The sequence below is a fragment of the Puma concolor genome, chromosome B3, assembly GCF_028749965.1.
Source record: "Puma concolor isolate L17-30 chromosome B3, mPumCon1.1.hap2, whole genome shotgun sequence".
NCBI lineage: Eukaryota > Metazoa > Chordata > Mammalia > Carnivora > Felidae > Puma > Puma concolor.
This window is the reverse complement of record NC_141672.1, coordinates 69,155,672-69,183,466: the sequence shown is the minus strand read 5'-3', so window position 1 is coordinate 69,183,466 and position 27,795 is coordinate 69,155,672. Positions and strand designations below refer to the sequence as shown.

At 37.9% G+C, this 27,795-nt stretch overlaps 1 protein-coding gene and 1 non-coding gene across 4 annotated transcripts in view; one reads left to right on the top strand and one right to left on the bottom strand.

Moving 5' to 3' along the window:
* The window catches only part of PRKD1 (protein kinase D1), a 338,608-nt gene that overhangs the window by 212,020 nt on the left and 98,793 nt on the right, over positions 1-27,795 (bottom strand). The window lies entirely within an intron of this gene.
* LOC147580041 (U6 spliceosomal RNA) lies at positions 12,580-12,681 on the top strand. Its single transcript, XR_015253038.1, has one exon. It is a non-coding gene; the product is annotated as a U6 spliceosomal RNA (small nuclear RNA).

The window sequence follows — 27,795 nt, the reverse complement described above, 5'->3', positions numbered from 1 at the left end:
AGAATGGCTGCAAAAGCAAGAGAGGTAAAGAGGCAAGAGGGTTTTTTTTGGTTGTTTCTACAAGTGAAAATTTGTAACAATTAATTATTTATAAAGTTCCCAAACAACATATTCCCCTAATCCAATCAAAAGGTCTCATGAGAAAAAGCCATTGAGAAATAACGACCTGAGCTAAATAAACAGAGGGAAATACTTTTGTCTAGAAAACTTGATCCTCAATTAGGACAGCCCTATTTTCAAAGTGATTTAAATATACAGGGATTCTAATGCATATAAAAAGCAACAGTCAATTTTTCTTTTCCCTTTCATAAATGATACTAGGGTAATGGGTACTGATGGTCACTATTCTGAGAACAGGTCAAAAACCAAAGCTGTATCAGGTGGTCTGTTAGGAAGGACATCAGTATGCTTTGTAAACAAATTTTATGTAAGTGGTGAATAAAAACCTCTTTGGTATGTATTCACTGGTCAAATGTTGTGAATTTAATTCAACAAAATAGAACTGTAGGGGTGATGTTATTATCACGAGTTCAGTTTAATGTTCAAAATGTGCTCTGAAAGGAATGGTTTAAATATGTGAAGTATCAGAACTGTACTGTTAGAGTATATAATGTATGTAAATATACATATATAATATCTCATCCTGCTTTAGCCACATCAATGAACAAAGTTTCTCAGAACACTTAAAACTTTTGGGGCACCTGGGTGGCTCAGTCAGTTAGCCTTCCAACTTCAGCTCAGGTCATGATCTCGCGGTCCGTGGGTTCGTGCCCCACATTGGGTTCTGTGTTGACAGCTCAGAGCATGGAACCTGCTTCAGATTCTGTGTCTCCCTCTCTCTGCTCTGCCCCTGCTGCTCTCTCCCTCACACTCCCTCTCTCAAAAATAAATAAACGTTTAAAAAATTAATAAAACATAAGAATACTTAAAACTTTTATGAAAGAGGCCACTTTGCATGCACCATAATGGGTAATTCAAATGGTACAGACCCTTTGTCCCACTGAGCCCAGGAAACTCAGGCAGACCCACTACTGGAGAGAGGACACCACTGCAAGCACAGCGGGTCTCGTCAGTCTTCCTGTTCCTCCTCCCCACTCTCCCAGGTGCCATACCCTAGGCTTTGGGGACCATAAGGCGGAAGAGATTGCAACTGTACTACCACTAACTTTGCATTTCCTTGCTGAAACAAGCACAGTTTTGAGGTAATCACTGGTTAAAATCAAAATCCAGGTGACATATAAAAACTAAACCTTACACTAAAATTTAAGCTGAACTCAACCAATTCATTTAACAGTAACAGAAACATTTAAACAGGTACACCTGTAACGACAGAACCAACTATCATCCAAATCTCACCTCACATTAATACTTAAGGCATTCCTGAAACCGGCATGAAGACGTAGGCACACTTAAATACAGAGCGTTGTCCTCAGACCATTTCCAAGTTGTTATGTTTTGAAAATGTCAACAGAAATTTTAATTTAATTAAAATGGACAAATATCAGCTTTTCTCTTTTGGAAAATTTTGTCTCTGAAGACATGTCTGAAATGAAAACTTGCCCTTATAATCTTTTTTCTTTGAGAATTGCACTTTCCTGACAGCAATATGCAGCTCCACGCAGTTACGCCCACTTGCCACTGCTTTTCAGACTTATGTAGCAGAAGTGCCACCGAAATACACATACATATTCATAAGCTGTCTGAAGCATTAATTCCACACATGGCAATGTACACTTGCATCTGTGGTTGGAGCTTCTAATTTGCAAAAGCAAATATAATGTGTCTAAAAATCTTGATGAGTGAGTCTTTCAAATTCAAGCCCAGAACGTTAGGGATCCACATATACATAATTTCAAGCAGCAATAGGCTTAAGTTTTCTGACTACCTAATATAATTCTCTCCAAGTCAGAGTGTCACTATATGAATATGATTATTGCCAATGCTAATTTCTCTCATTTACTTCTTATATGTATTTCAGGTTATAAATATTCATCACCAAAGTCCTCCGGTAGGGTCTCCTTCCACTGGTAAAAACTAAATTCCACTTGCTATAATATATATCTATTTTCTCCCATTCTAATTTATAATATGGCTAAGAAAAGTAGCTTGTGATATCTTTTCAACATAAAGAAATAACCCACCCTTTCCTTTTTCAGTGTGCAGTGACCTAGTGGTTGAAATACTGACAATAAAATATTCAAATCATCCTCCATGTCACAGATTCTTTTTGATATTTTTCTTCTTTTTTTAATAATTTCACCAGGGGCGCCTGGGTGGCTCAGTCGGTTGAGTGTCTGACTTCAGCTCAGGTCATGACCTCGTGGTCTGTGAGTTCGAGCCCCACGTTGGGCTCTGTGCTGACAACTCAGAGCCTGGAGCCTGCTTTAGATTGTATGTCTCCCTCTCTCTCTCTCCCCCTCCCCTGCTCATGCTCTTTCTCTCTCAAAAATAAACATCAAAAAAATTAAAAAAAAAATTTTCACCGGTAGTTGAGCTTACCTACCACCTCTGCCCTTGAGTCCTAATTTTGTTTCAGTACCTATAAATGAAATGTCCCTTTTACTCCTCTTTTTATGTGGGGGTACCTCCATGATGTGGCAGCTGCTTAAGCCAAGAAAAGCTGGTTTTCTAATTCATGACTTTTAAGCACAGGAATTTGCGCCTAAATGTTTCACAAATAAAGAATTGAAGGATTGGCATCAACCTAAAAGTACACAAACAGTTTGCAAGAATTGGAGTTGTAGACTTGCTAATTTCTTGGCAAATTTCAATATGATAAAAATCATCAAAAGGTGAAAACCTCAATTAAACAAGCAATTGTTTTAACATGGGCTAAACACGTGACATGTTAATGAACTGACTTTGTAAATCTTGGTGAAAGAAAACAAACTGCTCTCCACTAATATTTTGGAAAAGATGATAAATTCCTTTGCTTGGATTTCTATTTCTTGTTCATTTGTGTTGATCTTATTACTCATGCCGGTAGTTCAAAACAAACACCTGAAATGCTCAGGGTTTCCTGAGGAAAGCCTATTGCCATATTTGGAGGTTTATTTATGGTATTTATTTTCTCTTCCTAAAAGAATACAGTAGCAAGATTAAAAATGTTTAATAAAGAATCTTGCAAATGAACATAAAATGTTTAGTAGCTGCACAACTTTGTCAGCACTGCACTCTGTCACAGAGTGATTTCACAGGAGGCTATCCACTTACAAATATATGTATCTTCCAGAAAGACCCAAACTGTTTACAGTAGATACTCATTACTTGTGGCTTCTGTATTTTTGAATTCACCCACTGGCTAAAATGCATCTGTAACCCCCAAATCAACATCCCTGGTGCTTTCAGGGTCATTCACAGAGTGACAAAATTTCTGAGTCGCCCAACACGCACACCCACAGCCGACATCTTCCTTCTGGCTTCAGATCTCATATTGTAAACAAAAGTACTTTGCTTAGTCTATTAAGTGCCACCTTTTCTGTATTTTGTGCTTCTCATTGGTGATTTTGTTTTCCATACTTACTCCCTACCTGATTAAGACCACTGGTACCAACTGTACCTATTTTTAAAAAGTTACTGTATGCCATATAGATTTTAAATTTAAACCATTGTTTTAAGGGGCGTCTGGGTGGTTCAGTCAGTTAAGTATCCAACTTCAGCTCACAATCACTGTTCGTGAGTTCGAGCCTCACATCAGGCTCACTGACAGCTCAGAGCCTGGAGCCTGCTTCGGATTCTGTGTCTCCCTCTCTGCCCCTCCCCCGCTTGTGCTCGGTCTTTTCTCAAAAATAAACATTAAAAAAATTAAATAAAAAAACATTGCTTTAATTTGGAAATTTAAGATAATGCAATAAACACTTTTTTGTATAATACCACTGTCAATTTAATTGTCAGAAGCTATATCAATCAGCCAATCAATCTTTGTTTCCAGAGAAACAAAACCCAAATGTGTGTGTATATGTATGGGTGTTTGTATATATAAAAAATGGCTCATGTGAGTGCAGAGGCTAGCAAGTCCAAAATCACAGCACCAACAGGCAAGCTGGAAACTCAAGCAGGAGTTGATGTTGCATTCTTTTTTTTCTTTTTAAGGTTTGATTTTTAAGTAATCTCTACACCCAACATGGGGCTCAAACTCAAACCCCAAGATCAGGAGTCGCATGCTCTACTGACTGAGCCAACCAGGAATCCTGATGCTTCATTTTTGAGGTAACATTTCTTCTCAATTTTTTGCTCTTTAGGCCTTTGACTGATTGGGTAAGGCCCACCCACATTATTTAAAATTAATTGGTTGTGGATGTAAACCACAGCTACAAAATACCTTCACAGCAATACTCAGATTAGTGTTGAACCAACAACTAGACACCTCAGTCTAGCCAAGTTGGCAATTAATTATGACAGTACCTTAAACCATAAAGGTGCTTCCAATGAACACCAATAAACAAGAGGGAAAAAACAAATTGAAGCAACAGTCCTGAGCTTAAATCCCAGCTGTTTCGCAAACTGTGTGATTTTAAGAAAGTCAGTTTTCTTCTCTGAACCTCAGTATGTTTATTTGCAAAAAAAAAAAAAAAAAAAAGGAAACAGTATTCAGACTTACCTTTTGTTGGTATTGTACAGATTTGACAAAGAACTTAGTGCAGTCAGTGAGTTATAGTACTATACTATTAGTGTGTATGTATTTTATAACTGATTAGCAGACATTAATATATTCCTGACACGTACTAGGTGTCTCATAAATGTGTGTGGAAGAAACAAAGTAAAGAAGGAAAAAAGGGAGGAAAGGGAGAAAGGAGAGTGGGGGGAAAAGAATGAAGGAAGGAAGGAAGGGAAAAAAAGAATAAATAAGTAAATGAAGAAATGAATGTCAAGTTCACTTTTAGAAAGAACAAAGTCATCATATTTGAGACTAGAGAAAAAACAAATGAAAATAAAGAAAAAATAGTCCCTGCTTTCAAGCTAGTTAGACCTGTCATGTAGCAAATAAGGCCAGTTTGCAAATAACCATAATATGAATAAGAAAGAGGTGCAGAAGTGACTGTATCTAATGCATAAAGCCATTTAAGAATTCTGGTGTAAGTTCAAACACATGAAACCATGAAGGGTCAAACCCAAACACATGTCATATGAGATCTTCCATCCAAAGACAACTCTGTGGCTGGATCTAAATGTGATTTTGTAGACCTGGATTACCTTCCAAATTAACTGGTAAGGATAGAGTGTTGCTAAACTTTAAAAAAAAAAAAGTGATATCTTTAGAATGACACTATTGGAATGGAACATGTAAAGGAGAACTGTAATTCAGTCCGTTGGAATGACGGATAAGCGATCAGAACCTGAAGATCCACTACTGTTTATATCAAATTATCTAAGGAAAAGAACCTTATCAAGTGACCTAATAAAGCAATGAGGTTTTCCCACAATCTAGATGGAATATCCTTCAAGACCAACCAATTCCTTATATTTCCACCCTGGGCCAGTTCACCAACTCTCCAGTTACTGATTCTGCTTTGCAGATGTCTTGTTGTGGATCGTTCACTGTGAACTGGTAAACAGGCATTCTAGTTCATAAAATTTTTTTGTGTATTATTAGTTAGGGTTTATCTTCTAGGAACTATAGTGACTCTGGTTAGAAAGAAAAAAAACAACATTTTTAGAGCATAAAATGAGAGCACCAAAAACTGCACCTCAATGAACCAGTCACGTGACAGACCCTCTGGACAGGCCATGTGTGACTGCCTTCTCTGTAGTCCTTCCCAATGTTGGTCTTTGAGTCATATCTGTATGTTGAAAGCTGAAAGGATCCAGCAGCATCAGCACAAAGAAGGCAGGACGTATTTTACTGGGCAGAAATACTAGTGAGTAGACCATTCCAGATGGAGACAAAAGCATAGCTAAGGTTCAAAGATGGGGAAACACAACATACATATTGATTAGAACAGTTCAGTTTTGATGTCCATACATAGAAAGATTGAACAAGAAAATTATAAACGTAAACTGGCCATTTGGAGTAAGTGACCATATTAGAAAATGTTTTTTTTGGGTTTTGGGGTTTTTTTTGTTTATATGTTTGTTTTGGTTTTTCACTGGCAATGGGAAGCCACCGATTTTTTTTTTTGAGCTGGTGAATATCAAAATAGTAACTATATTAGCATAATTAACTTGTTAATAGCATGTAGGTATCTTTGAGGGGGGAGTCCATGAAGTTTACTGCAAGAATCTACTACATAGGAGGTGAGAATAATCCAAGTTGGGAAGATGGTTGTTGAAATAAAAACAGAGGATGTGAAGGTAAGACCCTCAGGAAAAAACAATCCTTAGAATTCACTGAACATCTGATTGGGTGTGAAAGGTAGAAGACCCGCAAAGGCTGATGTGTACTCCAGGGTTAGGGGTTCAGAGTTCAACAAATGCCACTGAGAGAAATACACATGCCACAGAAAAAAAGCCAATATAGGGTAGCAGTAAACACAAGGAGGCTAAGCTAGACAACTGGAATCTTGTCTTAAATAGTGAACCCAGGTGCAGCGTCAAAGAGTGATATTAAGAGACTCAAACAATTAACGTAAAATGATGTTTAAAAGTTATGTAACAGCATATCAGTAAGTTTTTTAAAAAGAGGAAACGGAAGCACAAATATTAAGAAGAAAAAAGCAATGTAAAATATACTAATTAATCTTGGAATTTTCATGAAGGAAAAGAGTTTTGAGCTATATTTTAAAAAACCTGTAATATAAAGATAGGATCAAAATAAGGAAACTGTCTTTTCAGTGGTGACACAGCATGGAAAAAAAATGACACTGAATATTTGTTAAGCAAGTGTACTTATTACATATACTAAGGATTTTTCTGAGTGAAAATCAAAATAGCATATATTTACATATAATGATACAGATTTCTTAATTTTAAAACAAACTAAATCTCAAATTTTCCACAGATCTTTTTCTTTCATTGTTGTACCCAAATTTTGCAAATTTAATAATTAGGCATATAATGAATTTCTACCAACATATAATATATAAATTATTGTCAATAAGTATACTGTTTCCTCTATTTCACTGCATTTAAAACTATTAGCAAAGTATCAGTGGAAAGCTTCATTCAAATCATGGGCAAACTGACCCAAGATTTTAAGGACTAATACATCTAAATGGTAGAAATATTACCTTTTGTTTATAAAATAATGTGTTAGTTATTTAAAGGTAATGTTTGTTTCTGACTGAGAGAGCTCACAGTCCTAAGATGAAAATACAGCTACATCAACAACTGCACTACTCCATATATGATGGATAGTTCTCTGTGTCAACTTGGCTAGGCTACAGTACCCAGATATTTAATCAAACATTAATATATATGTTGCTGTAAAGGTATTTTATAGATGTGATTAATATCTACAATAACTTGAGTTTAAGTAAGGAGATCAACTTCAATAATCTGGGTAGATCACATCCAATGAGTAAAAAGACGTAAAGAGCAAAACGAAGGTTTCCCTGAGGAAGACCAGATCCTGCCCCATGACTGCAGTACCAGTTCTCTGCCCTTTGGATTCCAGATTTGACAGCCCCTGCATCCACATAAGCCCATTCTTTGAAATAAACTTTTTTCTACATGTCCCCACACAGCCCCCAACCACACCCATACCCATATTCTACTGGTTCTGTTTCTCTGGAAAACTCTCACTAATCCAACACAATAAATGTCATGATACAAGTATGAACACACAAAGTAAACAACCTGTGGGGTTAGAGAAGATTCCATAGACACGATATCATTGGGCTGAGTCTTAAAGCTATGATGCCAGGCAGAGAAGGGAGTACCACGATAAGAGACTATAATGTCATGCAGGTTAGAGGAACCGGATGGTCAGAAGTCCATAGGCTTCAGAAAGCATGAAGTGTTCAGGAAGAGGCCAAGTATTTTTCCAGGTTGAGTGGAGAACTCCAGGTACACATAGGAAATGGTCAGAACCTTGATGAGTCATGCTCTGTCCGGGGGGTGATGGGAGGTACGAGGGAATTCTCAGTAAGGGAGAGACATGATCTGAATTACATTTGAGGAAGATTACTTTAGTAAGGCAAAGTATGAAAGACAGATGATACCAGTCTTATATTTCTGTTGCATTCTTTATGAAGAGGCAGTAAATGTTATGGAAATTCCAGTAAATTCTATTTTTTAAATTAATATTTATGATTGCAATTATGAAGAACACATGGTAGCTGAAGGAGCTGAATGAATACCTACAGTCCATTTAGTGGTTCCTAAGTCCAAATTCAATCTAGCAAGCTGAGTCTTCCCCCTCCAAAACCACAACAACCTAGAGCTTGTCCAAATGTTCCACCCACCCATAAAGACAGAGGTATGCAAAAGGCAAGGCAACAATCTAATAACACTATTGTACATGGTTTATAAAAGTGTCCAAAAAACTAACTTCTCCAGCTAATAATCTAACACTTTGGGTCCTCTCTTGATACCTGACAGAGATACTATGAATAATAATACCAGCCTGGCCCTTCTGTATGTGCCTTTAAACATAATCAGTGCCTCCCCTTACCAGAGCTTGGTTTCAACAAAGCAATGTTCAGAACACGTCAAGAACACAGGACTATTAGCAAGGACCCAACCAGCACTAGAAGCCCAAATGTGCTTCTTTGTGTTACCTTCCCCATCCTCAATTCCAGCTAAGAAAATGCATCCTAATTTTTAAAACAGAGTTACCACAGCAACAAAGTGAACAGTTAAAAAGCAATGAACTTAATCAATGCAAGTCATTGTTGGAACGATTATCCCTTGAGACAAAACTCTCACTGCTAAGATTATTGCTATTTATCTGAAGTGTTTTCTGAAAAGGTAAGAATGACTGACTGAGGGCTTGGGATCAATGAGGTAGGGTGTTGGGGTTTTTTGTTTTTTTTTTCCCTTTCAATGAGCTAAAGCTCCCAGTAGACCTAAGCTACACTTTTAATCATGACATTAATCGATAACAATTACTACCCAAGAGAATGCCAATAGAGGTTTTCCAGGAAATCACATAGGGTTTAAAGTGCTATGCTTACAGAAGTTGTCAATATTATGTATTGTAAAACAGAATTTAGGTTGATTTCTCCCTATTTCCCTAGAGCTGAATTTGGGTGCTCCACTCCCAGAAATGTTAGTCTAATGTTTCTCAAACTTATGAATCAGCTGGGGATCTTGTTGAAACGCAGATTCTGATTCAGTTGGTCTGGGGTGGGGCCTGAGATCTTCACTTTTACAAGCTCCCAGGTGATGTCCATGCTGTTGGCTAACAGACCATACCTGAGATAGCAAGATGTCTGAATACATTACTGTTCCATCAGGAGAAACAGCAAGCAGAGGGCAGGCCCGCTGAGGAAAGATGCTTACAGAAGATGTATCCGACCGTAAGAGAGATTCCACTTCTAGAATTTCCACCTGAAACTGCCCTCCTTGGAAAATGACTTGAAAAAATGGCAACACTAGACTTACCTTGAAGAGCAGCATTTTCCAAATGTATTTCAAGGAACCCCAGTTATCTAGGGTATTAATAAAACACTAATAAGGTGATTCGGTGGCCACATAACTGAGTTAAACAGAAATTAATAATGGCTAACATTTGTTAAGCACTTACTATGTGCCAAACATTCTTCTAAGTATGTAATACCGAATAACTCATTTAATCTGCACAGCAAGTTTATGAGGGAAAAACTCTATAATCATCCCCATTTCACAGATGCGGAAAACGAAGTGAAATAAGCTAAGGTTGCAGGCTGGTGAGTGGTGGAACCAGGAGGCAAGCCCCGCCAGTTGGCCCCAGAGCACTGCCTCCGGTCTCTGGAACATGAGCACATTTCAGTGTTGATAGGATGTGTGAATCACCACAAGGTGATAAAGTACAGTACTGGTGAGGTGCCAACGGAGGGGAATACACAACAGAGAGGAGAGAGGAAAATGTAAAAGTTAGGGCAAGATAGGAATTGAGAACAAGCTAGAGAAAGGAAAATTTAGAAAATGAAGATGATGTTTGAAGAAAAAATAGATTTATAAGAGTGTACTGTGAAAACCAAGGCATCACCCACGCAGACGTAGATGCCTGAATGAAGACCAATCTGCTTGGCAAATAAACACCCGGGAGAGGAAAGCAGGTCAAATGGAGAGGAAAGCAGGTCAACTCTCGGATCTCACCAACCACAGGAGGACTTGAACAGTTTACTTGCACCAAATACACTAAAAAGCACTCAAAAACAACAAAGTCATGATTATTCTTATACTAATTACCTAATTTACAGATTATCTGTGTCCCCTGCTGGGTCTCTTTCTTCTTCCTACAGGATTGTTTGGATATTTTGCTTCTAATTAGCAACTTTGTAAGACTGAGTAGGGAGAAGAGAAGACTGTTAAATCAGGGGGTTTCTTAGTTGGTTTTGTTTGTTTGACTGTTTTCTTTCTTGCTCTTATTTTGGGATCTAGCAATCAGGCTGGGAGAGAGAGTAGGATGTGACACTAATGATGAAAGTGCATTCTTATTAATCCTAGATTTCAAGGAACCCTGACTGTCTGCACCTCATGTCCCTCGACCCAGTCTGAATTATGTAGTCTGAGTTAGAAAACAGCCAGCACATTATGCAGAGTATACCTCAGGTCAGGCAGAACTATAAACAAAGTAGCTGTTTGGTTAGATGAGCACCGGGAAACAGTTCAGATTGTTCAGACAAGCATTCAAACAAAAACTGACCTCGGAAACTTCTGACATTCACTGATCCCTAAAACAATGTATGTGCGGAGACCTCACGGAAAACTCGAGCACTAGCTGAAAGGAAAAGAAAACCCTTAACTGGAGACAAGGAACTGCCTTTCAGCATCCAGAAATGATCTGATGTGTAAATGTATTTACAAGTACAGAAAAATGAAGGTGATTTTCTCAAACGAAACAAGAAGGGTCCCTTGGCCTCCTAGATGGAAACCTGTCATAACGACTGTACTTAATTCTTCATCATCACCTCACCCTCACTCACACTGCTGTCTGATATTTACAGGCACCTCCGTCTGGAGGGTTCTAAGGTGAAGCAGTCTAATTTTGTTATGTTAGTGCTTCAACCCACATTTACAAACTTTTCAAATGTTTTAATTTTATCTAAATGTTTTCCATCAGCATGTTCCTTTTTACAAGAATCCTTTATTGTTCCAAGACACAAATCATATCCCTTTGAATTCCAGATGAAAACATTTTAGGCCTATTTATGATTGTATTTCAATAGACATGTATACACATGTAAAGCAGCTTCAGTGTTATTTAAAAATACACTTCAATAGGTCTCATTGTGTTGCTATTAGCAAGGCACTTAAGAAAATGCTTCCAGGTGGCAGGCACCTGTTCTGGCTTTGAAACACCAACCTCAAAACCTATAGTCAAGCACCAAAATGGGGAAGAGCAACAAACTATATATTTCAGCACCTAGCAGTTTTGGCAGCTCATTTGGAGCTGGTTATTGCCAGCTGGGCATTTTGCCATTTCCTTGAGGCAAAATTAAAGTGGAAGATGCAAGGGTTTTATTGTAATTTTCCACCACATATTTATATCATTATGGGTTTTGTGCTGCTCTAGTCCCCACACAGTCTCACTGAATATCTTCTCATTATGTCACTGAAATTGAAGCAAATATAGGATGATGCAGTGAAAACAAGTGGGCACTGTGTATAGTAAATGATTGCTGGAGATAACACTATGCCTATCAGAATGGGCTACATAATCTGCAGGCCCTGTGCAAGATGAAAATGTGGGGCCCCGTATTCAAAAGGCAGAGGAAAAGTTCCATTAGAGGTAGCAAAACACCAAGATTTTTCCTTCCCTCTGCAGTTTCTCTCTCAAGCTGCCATGGTATTGTTTATGTGCTAGTCAATGTTGTGTGTGACCCCCTCAGGGCACAGGGTTACCTGCAGAGTGAGTGCAGAGCTGGGGTACCAGCCCACATTTGCCCCCATGTGCACATAAACTGCCCACCCATTAGATACTGAGTCTCCTCTCCCTCCAGCTGCAGAGGAATGCTCTGTGCAGCTACTAGGGGAAGGAAAGTCAAGTCAGGGATCTCCCTTCCCAAAGGCACAGCACCCCAACCCATCCCCAGGGGCACTGCAATTTCCTACACAAGGAAATATCAGGTACCTTATTTGGGGTAGATGAGAAGTTCACCCCAATGAGGCATCATTGTGACACTCTGGGATGGGGACAACCGCATCAATGTCCAGTCCTGAAATGTCCTGGGCTCTTGCTCCAGAGCCCACCACATCCCTGCCAGGTACTGAAGACTGCGGCAGCTGTGGATCAGGAGCATGAAGGAAGAGGCCAGGTCCTTGAGGCCCTAGGACGTGTGTGAGCAAGCAGTTGAAAGCAGAAGAGAACCTACTATCCCAGTGCTGGGGCAGGCTCCATTACCCCCATGAGACTTCACTTACAGAACACAAATTCGAACATAAGACTAAGGACTTCAAGACAGCAAAGCCAGAGCATTAAACCTTAACTGAATGCTCTGGTCACAGGCCCAAGAAGCCAGCCCTGATTCATAAGAAACCCAAGTCCATGGGCCTGTGCTTTCTGCTGCAGCATATACACCAAAATTGAACAAAGAGATACTAGCATGACGGCTGCCCAAGGATGACACACAAATTCATTATGTATTGCACATTTTAGTTTTATAGAAAAGTACAAAAAAAGAAAAAAAGAAACCCATAAATGAATCACACACAAAACTGGGAAAATCTGAGTAAAACTGGAGAAAGGTGGACTGCATCAATGTCAAGACCCCAGTCATGATATTCTACTTCAGTTTTGCAAAATGTTACCATCAGGAGAAACCATGTACACTATATAGGAATTTCTCTGTACTATTTCTCACAACTGTATATTGTAATTATCTCAATTTTAAAAAGATCTAAGGCCTATTAAATGGACAAAAACCAGCATACAGGCCATCATTACCAATATATTCATAACATTAAATTGAATGTAATTTGACTTTGCTATGACATAAAGAACAATTCTTTAAATAACTAGCTCAAATACAAAATCTGCAGTCAGCACGTTAACCTCATCGTATACTATCAAGAGGAATGTGTTCAGCTATATTTCTTGTTAAAACGTCTCTTATCTACTTAAGATAAAATGAAAACACACAATCTAGAAACTACAAAAATCCTCTAGAAACCAAAGTGGTCTATGCAAAAGTATGCCTTTAATCACAAAAGGGGGATAAGTGTGTACTGAGTAGCACAAAATCAACTTTCAAATGTTAAGTTGCTGAGCCCAGAAAGTTGCTTTGGGTACCATTTACAACTGAAAGTGTTTTTTTGATGCTGGTACAGTTACTTAATTTTTATATACATAAGACAAAACATCTTGCTTGGCACATGCTAGGAAAATTAAAAGTATAACAGGGAGAATCTGAATTCTCCAGACTGAGTTCCCAAGGACCTGAGCCAAATGAGAATTCTATATTGCTTCTTAGGACTGTGTACATGAGCAAATGCCCAATGGGGATCAATCTTGTCACAGTCCTAGGGGAAAGGGGGTGGCCCTGTCTGTAGGGCCTGGGTGATAAAGACTGTTCAAAGGACACCTAATTCTACTTAGAATGCATTAAGTAAGATAATAGAAGAGACTCAACACCATGGAACCCAGCACACTGGAAATATTCTAGAGTTATTAGCAATTTATATCAACTATGGCAGCCTGATCCCATTCTGACCTCTCAAGTGCTTAGCACCAACTCAATATAAATTATGCATCCAATTACTATTTCTGGCTCAGCCAGACAGCATTCATAGCCAAGATAAACCCACCTTTGGTTCAAGCCAGGACTTTACAAAGACCTGAAGAACTGATTAAACAAAGAGGCTTGGGATCCAAATTAATCTTGCCGCTGCTAACTCTGTACCTCTAGTTAAAACACTGAGCTGTTCATTAGTAAAATGGAATTTGAATTTCAAAGATAAATGAATATTCATTCACTTCGGGGAATTACATACTAAGGCATTCAAAAAAAAATTGTTGAATGAAAGACTGAATTAATGAATGGATATGTACAGACTTTTCCCCAACCCGGCTTTTTTCTCTTCACTAGCTAAATTCCCTTTCAGCTTCATTTTAGAGTTAAAATATCGAAGTAGAAGGGGAGGAACCACAAATAAAACAGCACTTTGCTCACAACCTCACTTGACTGTATCGTGCTCCACTACTACGTAATTAATCACTGTCAGCACCAGTCAGATGTGGATATGCCAGCAACTCCGTGTCAGGGTTTGCCAGGTGTGGCAAATTACTGAGTCTTCATCTAGCCAAGCAGTGAGCCCGGGAGTCTAACAAAAAGCACTTAAGAAACCTCCCGAGGCAGGAGAGCAGTGTTGGCTGCCTATCAATGTCTCCTTGCTCATGGTGCCCTAGTTTTGCTCTGGCAGTCTCAAGTTCCTATGGATTCCTCGGCTCAGGACTGTGCCAGTGCACTGAAGAACTGGGCTTTTCCCTCTCCCATCCTGGGCCTTCAGGTCCCAACCAGCTTACCTCTAAGGTATGCACGTACCCTAACCACAGTCCACACACCAGACTTTGATACACTTTCTCAAAGGCTATCAACGCCCTCTCCACTCGGTATAGGCTTGGATCTCAGGCTGGCTGTGTGCCCCCTCGGCAATTCCCTGCTGCCTCCATTGCTGGCACCAGCACAGACACAGCTTTGTATCTACTCACCACAAAAACCTTGCCTCTGTTCTATTCCATCATTGATTCCTTAACACTTGAAACTAAGCTAACTATATTTCATGAAATTTAATTCACTACATGCAAAAATATTAATGACTAAGCAAAATATAGATTAAGAGCCAACCTGAACTGTGTCACTATATAAACAGCGGAAAGGATGGCTTAATATTTAAATACGTATCCATCTAAAGGAAGATGACAAAATGTGTGGTTGAACATAGATAATCAATGCAAAATGTTTTCTGCTGATTCTTAAAAGCTAGTTTTCTAAAATGTGTCATTCAAATCAGTGGCCACTCTAACTTCCTTGCTCTTCTTCCAAGCTCTCTTTCAGAGATTTCTCACTACCTTTAAAGCTAAAACGCTACTAAAAATGTGCATCAAGTGACCTTTTAATCATCAAAGAAAATTATCACAGTCAACTGCACAGTCCTATAATATTCAATAATTAATTATGTCATGGCAAAACTACCATTAGAAGTCTCTAAATTATTTACGATAAATCAAACATCTGGTAATTAGCTATTTCTTTCCAATCGGCTAGTATATCATAGTTAACATGAATACCATAGAGTTTCATGATTCATGTCCTCCCAAAATATTTTCACCTCTCCATTCCAGAAATTCAGTACCTAGAGGGAAACTGTTGAGAGCAAGAGGTTAAACACGACAATGAGAGGAGAATGCAAGTGCATAATACAAGCCTTTGGCACAAACTCAGGTCTGAATATGAAAAAAGGAAATATGGAGAAATTTATTGATAACAACCTAACCAATAATCCAAGTTGTACTTAATTAGAAAGTCTGGAGCCATTTACAGAACTAGGCAATGGAATATTCCCTAAGAATTCAACCTGATGCATCATGTAACATCTACCTCTCAAGAGTCTCCTCCTCTCAGTGTGCTTCCTAGGCCATTAACAATGAATGTACTCTAAAAGACTTTAAGTGAACTCAGAGTCCACTGAACACTTTTGACTGTACTTCTAATACCGTACAACTCCAGACCCCATTTTTATTTCTGGGTAAACTACAGAAATTATAAAAGCTCTTATGTCTACCAGTTTCAATGTGGTACCAGTGTTCTATACATTAATAACACTCATTCCTTCATTAAAAAAAAATTTCTCCCTCCAACGTAGGAACAAAGAAAGGGAAGAATTTAATGAATAGAACACAGCCATGTCAGTAATCAAAACTCCCCTTGGAAGCTTTTTATCAGCAGTTAATAGAAATCAGCACAGAGAGAAAGCCAGAGTCCCTGAGCTACCCCCACAGCCAAAAGAAACAAAAAACAAAAACTAACCATCTGCCACAATAGAACCATAGTGGTGTGGATTTCATTTTCTTTCTTTTTTAAAAATACAGTTTATTGTTGGGGTGTCTCGCTGGCTCAGTCAGTGGAGCATGCAACTCTTCATTTTGGGGCTGCGAGTTCAAGTCCATCATTGGGGATAGAAATTACTTAAAAATAAAATCTGTAAAAAAATATATATAATTTACTGTTGCTTAAATCTTTTATTAAATTTATAAAATATAATTATAGAAAAAATTTTAGGCATGAACACTTTTAAATAATTTGGAAAGTTATTTGCTTTTTAAGTTCGCATCATTCACTGTCCAACACATGAACTTCTTTTAATTACCTACTGACCTTGGTGCGCCTGGGTGGCTCAGTCGTTTGAGCACCTAACTACTGATTTTGGCTCAGGTCATGATTTCTCAGTCATGAGACTGAGTACCACGTTGGGCTCCATGCTGAGTGTGGAGCCTGCTTGGGAGTCTCTCTCACCCTCTCTCTGCATCCCCCCAACTCACGTGCAAATGCATGCTCCCTCTCTCTTTCTCAAAATAAACATTTTAAAAAATAATCACCTACTGTCCTTAACTGCTTGGGTGACCTCTTTTTTCTATGAAATATATATATATATATATCCTCAGCCATATCATTAATAATCTTCAGAGGTTTACATTGACTCTGACTTTGCCTTATGTTAAGAGGTTGGTTAGGGATTCTTTAGCTTTGCTAACAGTTTTATATTTCAGTGGAATATAAAAGCTGTTGCTATGGACTGAATATTTGTGTCCCCCATTCATATGTTAAAACTCAAATCCCCAACATGATGGTATTAAAAGATGGGGCCTATGGGAGGTAATCAGGTCATGAGAGTAGAGCCATCAAGGCATTTAATGCCTTTATTAAAAGAGACAAAAGATCTTGGCCTTGCTTGCTCTCTCCTTACAACACAAGATGGCCATCTGCAAACCAGGAAGTGGGCTCTCACCAGACACCAGATCTATGGGCACCTTGATTGTGGACTTCCCAACCTCTAGAACAGTGAGACATAAATGTCTGTTGTTTAAGCCACACAGTCCATGGTAATTTGTTATAGCAACCAGGACTAAGAGAGTTGTCATTCAGCATATTATGTCCTCAATAAAGTAAATAATCTATTTCCTAAAACCCTATGATTACAAAAAATGGTCTTCACATACTAAAATTGTTCTTGTCCTGGTAGTTCAAGAGATTATGTCGTTAGTCTGTTGCTACCTTCAGTATAAAATAAACTACCTCTAATCTACTAGGCTTCAAAAACTATTCATTCTAACCACATTTAGATTTTTAAAAAGACATCTTGGGGCAAGTCGGTGGCTCAATTAGGTGTCCGACTTCAGCTCATGTCATGATCTCATGGTTCGCAAGTTCGAGCCCCATGTCAGGCTCTGTGCTGACAACTAAAAGCCTGGAGCCTGCTTCTGATTCTGTGTCTCCCTCTCTCTCTGCCCTACCTCACTCACACACTCTCTCTCTCTCTCTCAAAAATAAACACCAAAAAAAAAACTTTTTTAAGACATCTTAAGGACTGAAGGTTTCCAAATAATTTTTCTAAACATACATTTATATACTCTACTTTTATGCTAGCTGGATTTGTGTGTCTGTGTGTATGAGTGTTTTAAGAATGAGCCTATGTCTCTTAGGATCAACTTTGAAAATGTGTTTTCTTTCAAATTTACATACCTGACATCTGTGAAATTTTAAACTAAATGTTCTTCACAAGAACTATAGAGTAGGGCTCCTTCTAAATCAAAATGAAGCCATGCTACGAGTAAGAAGTCCAGAAGTGAGTAAACATAGTTAGCCTTTCAATAATGCCTTCTCCCAATCCAGCCAAAGCAGAGATGAGTGGCAAAATGATGCATTTCAACTTTTGGGAAGATTAAATGCCAAATTGCTCTATACTTCTTCAATTAGGTTCCCCCTGCTTCTTTAAGGAGGACTCTGAAGAGCCCTAGATTGTTTGCCACTAACATACTATGAGCAAAAGGATCAGTGTGTTAGGATTGAGGGAGGGGAGATACATGTTTTTGTTCAACAAACACATACCACTGGCTATATTCTAGGCACTATTTTAAGGGTTTTACAAGCATCAACTCAATAAATATCCTCATAACAACTTTATGAGTAGCAACAGTTATATAATTCCTATTTTATAGATGAGAATACAGAGGAACAGGGAGATGGAATAACGTGCCCGAGACCACTTGGCTAGTGAACTGCCTGAGCCAATATTTGAACCTAAGCTCTTAAGACATCAGAGTCCATGCTCTTAATAACTACCTTACTCTGCTTCTCCTGGCCACTGTCTCCTTAATTCTTCTCATAAATACCACCCAAAAATCCAATAGGAAAGAAAAGACAACATCTTTATTACAACAAGGAAAATAAAAGGGTATAGATCTTTGGAGACATTTCCTTTTCAGTAAAAGGCAACATAACTATTTTTCATTGGAAAAAAAAAATGGACTTCCAAACACAAATGACAAAAACGGCAGGGAAGGAAATTCTATTTTCAAGTTTCCAGAAGGTTATCATAAGGAACAAAGAGAGAAAAGCAAATTAAAGTTTTCAAAACTGGCATTTGACAGTCTCGCTTTTACCTTGCTGCCTCTGACAAGTTGACTGCACTGTGGACGGTGACTGCAGAGCACCCTAAGGTGTGAACATTAAAGATGCCCGTGCTTGGAAAGAAAAAAGAAGCATATTGTAAGCTAATGTAAATGCACAGTAAGGTCTGAATGTTGTGGAAATAAGCCCAGTCTGCTTCTCAATTCATGAGTTTAGCTGAGATGTCAGAACAGATGACAAACAACAACAAACAGAAACACCATACCACACAATTCTCTCCGATAGCGATAGTGGGGATACACACCCTGAGCAGCCTCTTTAATTTGATGCTAATTTACCTCTTCGTTTAAACATTCTAAATATTTGTTATCTACTAAATATTCATGTACCATGTTTTACCTTGAGGGTTTTATTCTCCAAGGAATTAATTTATAAACACCTGTAGTAAAAAGTACTTTCCTCAAAATAACAATAAAAGCTTTTATTTGAAGATTTAATAACAATTCACTGGTCAACATATGGACATGGATGAACTCAATCTTCTTGGCATTTAAAATTTCAAATACTGAGATATTTCATTTGAAATAAATACTTCGTCTTATTTCAAAGTAAAACAAAAATTTTACCTGTTCTTGAATACAATTATTTTTGTTGGGTTTCAGTATCAGTGAAAACCCAATAGTAGACTTTTTTTTCTGGCAGTACCATAAGCAGTTTATTTATTTACTAAAAATTGGTTTATTCCATCTTCTTCTTTTGAATATAAACACCTTTCGAAGGATCTGCTTTATTTCTGTTTCATAAGTAACATTAATTGACTAAAAGTAAATTAAATATTAACAGTTTTAATACAATAATTATTTATTCTATATGTGGTGATAGCCTATTAGCTCAACTCCAACTATTAGTTAAAGAAAAGAATGATAAAGCAAAATCTACTGAATATATCAAACGCCCAAATAAGGAATGTTCTACTAAGAAAAGAGGGTGGAGTACATGGTGTTCTTCAACAGGCAACGTCATGTAATACAAAGAAAGACTATGGGAATATCCACATTAAAGGAGGGTAAAGACGTAAACCTATCAAATGCAATACCTGATCCTTGGCTGGATCCTACTAGAGAGGAAAAACACTCTAAGGGAAGTTGCTGAATCAGTTGATAAAACTGTAATACAAATGATAGGTTAAAGTATTTTATCCATGATAAATTTACTGAGGTTGATAATTATATTCTATTGTATAAAAGAATACCCTGTTCTTGGGAAATACACACTACAGTGGATGGATGCAAGTAGGTGTGTATGGAACACATTCAGATGGTTCAGGGGGGAAAAAGCATGAGAATGAGGGAAAGGAAAATGGGGTCAAATTATTTAGATGAACCTGGGTAAAAGCCAGAGGTGTGATCTCTGTGTTATTTTTAGTTTGCAAATTCTCTGTGAATTCAAAATTATTTCCAGATAAAAAGTAAAAAAAAAAAAAAAAAAGGGGGGGGGCAACAATGAAAACTTACTGACCCGAATTAGAAGTATGAATTTAACCCCCTGGATTGAGGCTCACTGTTCACAGCACACAGACACTCAGAGTCCCTGAAACGTGTGCTCAAGGCACTGATGTTATGTTTGGACTATCAGAGACATTCAAGTCTCAAAAGACCTTGGTCCACAAGGAGTGACAGTTATTTCTAAAACTAAGGTCTCCAAACAGGCACTGCTGAATTCCCTCCAGTTCCTCAGACACCATAAATTCACAATGTTCACAATGAGAAGATGAGGAACATCCATCCACTTTAAACCTAATCATTGTAGGATCACAAAGCCAACCTATATCAGCCCTGGAGATAAGATTCATCCACACCACCAATCCAGAGGCAAAACTTAATGGCTACAATTTTAATGGTCTGACTACTCAGTGAATATTTACTTAGTGCCTACTAAGTGCAGACACTGGGCTATATGCTATGAAGAAAAAATGAATAAGCTTTGACACTAATCTTAAGGAACTCACAATCTCAGGACATAAAAAGACACATAATTCTGTAATTACAATATCATCTATGAAATATTGCTGTAATAAAGGTGTAAATGGAGTGTTCTGAGAAGGTCTCCATGAACAGGTGAGATTTAGCTTCATTCAGTTTTTCAGTAAATATTTACTCTGTGTCAGAGGAAGCAACCTCAAGGATGAGGAAGTGCTTCCCCAACTGACAGGAAAAGAAGTGAGAAGGGAATTCTAGGTGAAAGCAAGTAATAACATTACGACAAAAGCATAGAGTCATGAAAGGGTAAGCTCTTCTCACTGAATAGTAAGTAGCTAAGTACGGCTGGGGGAACAGCATCTCCTGGGGTGTGAATAATGGGGGAGGTAAGCCCAGTTGGAGCCAAATCCTGAATGGCCTTGTACAGCATGCTAAGAAACCACAAAGTAATTCTATGGAGGGAATGGTAGAATATGTGTAGCAGGAAAATTTAAGTGATGAAATAAATGTTTGTTTTAGAAAGACAATTCTAGTGGAAATGTCAAGCATGTATTACCAAGAGAAGATGGGAGTCAGGAAGAAGAGTCCACATGTAACTGCAACAGTCCTCAAGTGTTGTGATCAGAGCTTGAACGAAGACGCAAGGAAAGAGACATTTAAGGAAGTAGACTGAGCAGGGCTCAACAACCAGATGATTGTGTATGACAAGATATGGTGGGGGTGGGAGTCACTGATAGTGATTGAGTTTAAAATTCCAGTGGAGTATGCTTAGAGATGTCCAATACAGAATTTAGGATTATGGGAAATACACTGAAGTTGAGAAGAGAAGTTAGGGTAAATGTAAAGATGTTAGGGTCACAGGATGAAGATTAAATACAAGACACTTGTATTCTCTAAGAAAGATTGTATACATTAATAAGACAGTTAAGAATACATATTTAAAGATGAGCAGGAAAAAAAAAAATAAGCCAAGAAAAGGAAGAAAAATGAGATGGCAGAATTAAATGGTAACCAGTATTACATGGCTCTTGTATATGGTTTAGACACCCAGTGACCACAGTTCAACCAACACCCACAATACACATTCACCATGGTGGTAGGTACCAGATATTTTGCCACATCCTGATTATTATACTATCCCCAACTTTCTACTATATCTGAATAAGACAGTGACTTCTAAGTGTGGATACAGTTCAAGTTAAGGTCTCATTCTATTCACTCTTGCCTACACACTGAACTACAAAATTAAACAGAGGACTTTATTTTAAAAGAAAGCATAATCATGGACACTCGAGAGCCTGTATCACCATTTGGGGCTTATAAAGCAACACAGAGAGAAAAAGTTCACAAACTAATTCTTGGACGCTATTCTTCAACTTTTCTTTTAAAAATTACTGATGAAACAATATTATAATAAGCCATGGTCCAAATAATGCAAACTTCTGATTTCACCATGGCAATGCCAAGTGATTCTGAATGAAACAAAGAGCATCCTCCACATGGAACGCCTGCAGATCTCATGTGAGAATGTGTACACACACACACACACACACACACACACACACACACACACACACGCACACACGCTCCTCAAACACAGACTTCACAGTCACAGCAACCTTTTAAACACATTCAACCCCCACAGGGACCACCAGTCTCATGCAAACCTCTATGCTCTCAGGCAAATGGGGATACTTATAGTCAGTAACTCAGCCTGGCAACTAGGTTTTACAACTCCATGAACTAATTTGTTCTCTATATAATTTTTTTTTTAATTTCATGATTAATGCACTGCCCAGATCTTGAATGTTTTGGCCTCCCAGGTCACCACAGAAAGCAATCTGTTTTTCTATGATCATTTGAATTAGTAATACCTAGTCATCTGACTGCAAGTATTCTTTACATATGAGCTATAGAAAATAATCAGTCACAGATCAAGTTTACTAGTCTCAAAGCAAATGGCGTAGGTATGATTTATACAAAATTCTTCAAATAGTTTCTCCACAAATGATCTGAATTTTGTTTAGTGTGCATTGTTCAACCTTCTTTTTTCATTTTGTGGATATTTCTCTTGGGTCAATATTCACTTTATTCCTGTCTAACTCAGCAAATGAAGGCTCAGATCCAAAATGGTTCTGCCGTTGGTCTAGCATGCTAATAGAGCAATAATTATTTTAGTGCTTCAATCTGGTCAAAAGATGACCTTATGATGAACCTCCTGTAAGAGAAACATCACTGTTTATAAATAAAATCTGATGCAGAGAGATCCTTAGCTTCCAAAGGAAGAAAGCAATCACTGTGTTTGCAGGCAGTTAATGTTCTGCCCTTTACTTTAGGTACATAATATCTAGATTTTCATCAACATTTTTTAAAATGTTGCTCTAAGTACAGAATCCTGGGTTTTGCTCATGCATATCTGGAAACTATTCTGTTTAGGGAATATCCCACAAGCAGCTAGGATGCGAAAAGGACATTCTTTACGGATTCTTGCTACTAAGAAAATACTCCCATAGTTCTTGATTGAGTCCCACCACTTTCTTAAAGGGGCATCTAACTAAAAAGAGCTAGATATTTTTGTGAAGAATCAAAATATCCACACAAATCCAAGGAAAATTTAAAGTTAGGCCAAAAGTAAATTATACAAAGGACTAATTCAAGAGTGGAAATGGTGCAGTCCAGGTTTGAAAATCACATTTGAATTCAAATAGACCTGGATTCCAAGATTTACAGGCTGGATAAACTTGGACAAGTTACCTGACTGTGCCAAGAATCCAGATGGAAATAATTGAATATAATATGTGAATATAAACTGAGCCTACCACTTGGTAACCCACAGGCACTCACTAAATATTACCTTCCTTCTTAACTTTCCACGTTGATACTGTAAATGACAATACCATTAGGGAACTCCATAATGTTTCATTATGCAAGTGTGTGGCTTGGATTTCAATGATTACCTGCTATTCTGTAAACAAAGACTATCACAAATATCCCATTTTGATACATGGCGACTATCAAAAGTGGATTGGATTCATAAGCTATTTTTAATGTTAGTTATTTTCATAGCCTATGGGTCATAGAATAATGCAAAAGAAAAACCACTCAAATACAAACACATTAAAGTATACACATGATGAAAAAATATAAATATAAACAAGGCTCATAATTTTAAAATACCCACGATCTTAATCCCATTAGACTGATGCAAATGACAAAATCATTGAATGAACACCACATTACTACTTCCTTTGTACTTCCCTAGTAAACTGGATTAAATACAAACACTCTTTAGTGGGGCTCTGTCCCTATTATATAATCCAAAAGCTGACATAAAAAAGAAGGTCAAGGGGTGCCTGGGTGGCTCAGTCCGTTAAGCATCCAACTTTGGCTGAGGTCATGATCTCACTGTTTATGGATTCAAGCCCCACTTTGGGTTCTTGCTGTCAGCACAGAACCTGCTTCAGATCCTCTATACCCCTCTCTGCCCCTTCCCAGCTCGTGCTATTTCTCCCTCTCTCAAAAATAAATAAACATAAAAAAAAATTGTTAAAGAAGGTCAAGTCTACTTTTGTAAAGTTCTTTAGTAATAGGTCAGGGGACAGAAACATTAGGATGAGACTATTACAAACTGTTGATGGAAGAGGGAGGGGAAAAGGATTATAGTTTTTGGTTCCTAATTATAAATATCCCAAAATATCATATTCACATTAATGAACATTTTTCATCTTAATAATGAACAGCCACCTGCTTAAGTCAAAGAAACAGGAGCCCACTTCTAATTGGAAACAGCAAGATTGTGTGTGTTTTCCATTGTGTATTTTGGCTCTCCAAATGTTCAGTTTGAGAACTCTGAGGTTAAGCCTTAGAAACTCCCCCAGTTCTTCATAAACTGACACATTCCTCGGACACACACTGCATGCATTCAGTATAATCAGAATACGCACAGTTGGAATGCCATGCTTGAGTCCTCTGCATTTTTTAATCAGTCTGTGTGAATTTTAAGTGAGTTATCAGCTATGCTGATGGTGCAGCAATTCTGTATTTGGAAAGTTCTTAAACGGGACTAATAGAATCCGAACGTTTTATGGTTCCTTTATTCTTTTCAGAGAGACAGCCTCTGTCACACTTGCTATCTTCTGCCAAAGTCTACAAGGATCAAACTTAGTGGTAGCAGACTAAGCTAAATAATGTTTTGTCCAAGTTTCCAAAACAAGCTTTCACAATTTTCCATTTATGAAAATTAAAGGTAGGAGTTCTATTTTATCATTGGGATCAACCAAAATAATTTAAAAAATAAACTTGATTCTAAACTGTTCTGTCCCCCTTCAAAATTCTAACCACCATTTTTTTTTCAACGTTTATTTATTTTTGGGACAGAGAGAGACAGAGCATGAACAGGGGAGGGGCAGAGAGAGAGGGAGACACAGAATCGGAAACAGGCTCCAGGCTCTGAGCCATCAGCCCAGAGCCCGACGCGGGGCTCGAACTCACGGACCGTGAGATCGTGACCTGGCTGAAGTCGGATGCCCAACCGACTGCGCCACCCAGGCGCCCCCTAACCACCATTTTTAAGTAATACCAGCATATGGTGGCCCCTTCCCTTCCCTGCTAAATGAGCTCTATCAATTGGAAATCAATTTAGAGTCAATATCATTTTCTGTTCAGAGCCCTATACAAATAATCAGGCATGATGTTAGCCTCTCCAATTATAATCTACGTATCAAATGACTTGTCAAAATGTTATTCAAAAAACCAACAACATTACTAACACTGAGAGACTAGATTCATACTCAAGAAATGCATTCACCACACTAATGAAATTATTATATCAAAAACTGTTGATTATATTCTTTCACTGGTTGCCAGTCTAGGTGACTTGAAGATAATTATACAATCAGTCATATAAAATCACTGGATACTTGAGGATGTGTCTTGTTTGTCTGTTTTAATTAGTGAGCCTTGTGGTTACAAATTTCCCAGCATTTGTCAGTAATGATGACAACATATTTAGTCCAACTGGACACTAATTCAGTAGTCAATTCAGGATGTCAGTACATAATTGAAAAGTCAGAAAATTAATCGCCTTGACAGGGGACCCTTTCAGATTAAGCTGCATCCCATGCGAGGACTGGAACATTCATATTTTAAAATTTTTATTGAGTATGAGAATTTTCCAAAAAGAGATAATACTTTTGGCTCTAAAATCTAGTGGACCTCCTGTTTTCCTTAATGAGAAATTCAAAGATAAATATTTTTTTACTGGGTTTCAGAAGAGAGTTTTTCTCAGATTACATGTGCCAATAAGTGTGATAAGTGCTTCCTGGTGAAATAAGAATGAAGACTTAACATAATCCAAAGTAGGATATAATTTTTAAAAAGATTGTTTCTTTACAATGTCATGAGTGCTACAACAGATGTATGCATAGAAAAGAGTAAAGGCGTGACAGATATGAGGTCTGAAAAAGTGATATTTGAACTGACATTTGACAAGTAATAAATAGCAACTGTCCAAACACTCATGTCTTTTTGTGTGTGTGTGTGTGTGTGTGTCTGTGTGTCTGTGTGTGTGTCTATGTATGCATGCACATGCACACATGCATGCATTTGTGTGTGTTTGAGGAATCACTGCCATGAGGCAAGGAAAATTCATTCTAGTAAAAGCACACATTTCACTGGGATAGAGAATGAGAAGTGGATATTTGCCAGATCATGAAAGACTGTTTATAAGAAGTTTATATGAAGGCATGGACTAATCCCCAAGGGGACGGTTATTAAAGAGTTGGAAAGGGATAATGGCATGGCTTGATACACATTTTATTCATGCCATTGTCAAGCAGGATTTTAAAGACTGGACTGTTTATCAACACTAACTTTCTGAACTTTCCGAATAGGACCACCAATATTTTGTCAACATTCCATCAAGAAGTGATGTCTGCATCATCAAACAACAGAATTCAGTGGAAATAATGGTATGTAACTTCCCAGGTTTGCCCTTAAGAGACAATGGACCTCTCCCCTGTCTTGCTTAGAATTCTTCCTCTTGGAAATCTCCCTCTTACAAGGCCTCTCTTGGAAACCACCTGCCATGATGTGAGACACCCAAGCCACAGGTCGTGGACATATTGAGTCTTCAATCATCCGTGCCCAGGAGCCAGACATGGAACCAAAGAAGCCTCCAATTGATTCTAGCCCCCAGCCATTCAAATCTTCCTAGCTGAGACCCCAGACATCATGGAATAGAGACAAAATAGTTCCCTGTACCCTTTCCTAATCCTAACCTATAGCATCTATTAACATAATAAAAACTTGTTTTCTATCACTAAGTTTTGGGTGACTTGTTACATAGCAAGATAACTGGAATAAGGTTCATCCTTAACAGAAATAAGATCCATTACAAGATCCTTTAAGTAGTTCACTATCAGATCTTTCATAAGTAGGATCCAAAACTCCTAATGCAAACTTAACAGGAAAGAGTGTCACAGTATGCTTTTAATTTTTTTTTTAAGACTTTATTTTAGAGGCGCCTGAGTGGCTCAGTCAGTTAAGCAACCGACTCTTGGTTTAGGCTCAGGTCATGATCTCAGGGTTTTGTGAGTTGAAGCCCCGTACGTATCAGGCTCTGTGCAGAATCTGCTTGGAATTCTCTCTCTCTCCCTCTCTCTCTCCCTCTCTCTCTCCCTCTCTCTCTGCCCCTCTCCAGCTCGCACTGTCTGTCCTCTCTAAATAAATACATAAGCTAAAAAAAAAACTTAAAAAAACTTAAATAAAATAAAGACTTTATTTTAGATCAGCTTTAGGATCACAGAAAAATTGAGAGGAAGGTACAGAGAGTTCCCATAAAGCCCCTTCCCCCATACACAATATCCTCCACCAAAGTGGTACATTTATTACAACTGATGAATCTACCACACTGACAAATCATTATCCTCTAAAGTCCATAGTTTACCTTAGGACTCACTACTGGTGTTGTACATTCTATGGGTTATATTTATGCAAAATGCATAATGACAGCTATCCATCACTCTAGTATCATATATTTTCATTCCCTTTTTAAAAAATTTTTGTGATGTGTTTTTTAAACTGAGGCATTTTAAATAAAACTTCTAATTTGGAGGGGAAAGAAAAGGTTTTTTTGTATGTTTATTGGTTGTTTCCAGCTACTC